Source organism: Cornus florida, unplaced genomic scaffold (assembly GCF_030987335.1).
Source record: "Cornus florida cultivar Cherokee Brave unplaced genomic scaffold, ASM3098733v1 CherokeeBrave_3.0.0_Hap2_Chr05, whole genome shotgun sequence".
NCBI classification, from domain to species: domain Eukaryota; kingdom Viridiplantae; phylum Streptophyta; class Magnoliopsida; order Cornales; family Cornaceae; genus Cornus; species Cornus florida.
The window spans coordinates 46,224,817-46,226,094 of record NW_026775575.1 but is presented as its reverse complement, the minus strand read 5'-3'; the positions used below and the strand labels follow the sequence as shown (position 1 = coordinate 46,226,094).

The window sequence follows — 1,278 nt, the reverse complement described above, 5'->3', positions numbered from 1 at the left end:
CTTGTTCAATTAGGTACTTGAAAAGAAAAGGAGCAAGCATTGGATTTTAGCACCTTTGTAACATTGTTGTTAGGGACTTTTGTAAGCTTCCTTGAATTTCTTTTATTATAATTGTTCAATTCTCTGTATGCTTGCGAGATAGCCCTTGTCGAGGCTATCACATTGTTTAAATTCTTGTCCAAGCATAAGCCCAAAAGGAGGCTACTACTTTCTTGATAGAAAGCATCGGCCCATGTGGAGGCAATTTAATTTTGTGCATTGATAGAACATGGGAGTATGGGAACATCGTATGTGGAGGTGGTGAATTGTTGTTGATTTTTGTTGTGGTTTGTTGTGAAGTTGTTGTGGTCTAATCTTGAATCATCCATTCGGTGTTAGGAGGTAGTTCTGGGAGAATTCTTCCCATTCTTGATTATCTCACACTTAATAGAAAACCAATTTTAATATCTAGGGAATATGGATAATCTAGGTGAGTATTACCCTCTTAATGGGCATCCACCCTTGAGAATTCCCCATCCTAATGTGTTGCCACAACCCAATCAAGTGCAACAACCTCCAATAATGCCAATCCATCTTCAAGATCATGTAGTGTATCCCCCCAATCATCAATTATCTCTTCGGGATCACTACACTCCCAATGTATACAATGCATCAACATGCATCCGGTTGCCAAACTTTCGGGCAACCCATTACGAAATTAAGCCCGCAACCATCCAAATGTGCCCCATTTTCTATGGGGTAAACCATGAAGAACCATATAAACATTTGGATGAGTTTTTGGAAGTTTGTTCAACCGTGAAAATCACGGACCTTCCGGAAGAAGTCTTAAAAATGAAGCTTTTCCCTTTCACTCTTCGGGAAAAGGCTAAATATTGGTTCAATAACTTGAGGGCAAATTCAATCACATCTTGGGCTCAACTACAATATGAATTCCTAAAAAAATTTTACCCTACAAGTAGAACCGATGCTATGAGAGCTTCTATCCGTGAATTCTCCCAAAATGAGGGAGAACCTTTACATGAAGCATGGGAGCGTTTGAACGATTTGCTACGGAAGTGTCCACATCACGACATTCCAAAGTGGCAGTTAGTTCGCTGCTTCTATGAAAGCTTATCCGATACCCAAAAAGGTATGGTTGATGCTTCATGTGGAGGAGCCTATTTGGACAAAAATGAAGATGATGTGTGGCATCTTTTTGATCGCATGAGCGAAAATTCAATACATCGTTCTTCATCGTCCCGATTTGGCCAAAACTTGAATGAAGGAGGGAAGAAAACC

The 1,278-nt window shown here is 40.0% G+C and overlaps 1 pseudogene; it reads right to left on the bottom strand.

The window, feature by feature from the left end:
* Positions 1–974: 974 nt before the first annotated feature.
* Positions 975–1,073, bottom strand: LOC132310856 (small nucleolar RNA R71; annotated as a pseudogene).
* Between the last annotated feature and the right edge of the window lie 205 nt (positions 1,074–1,278).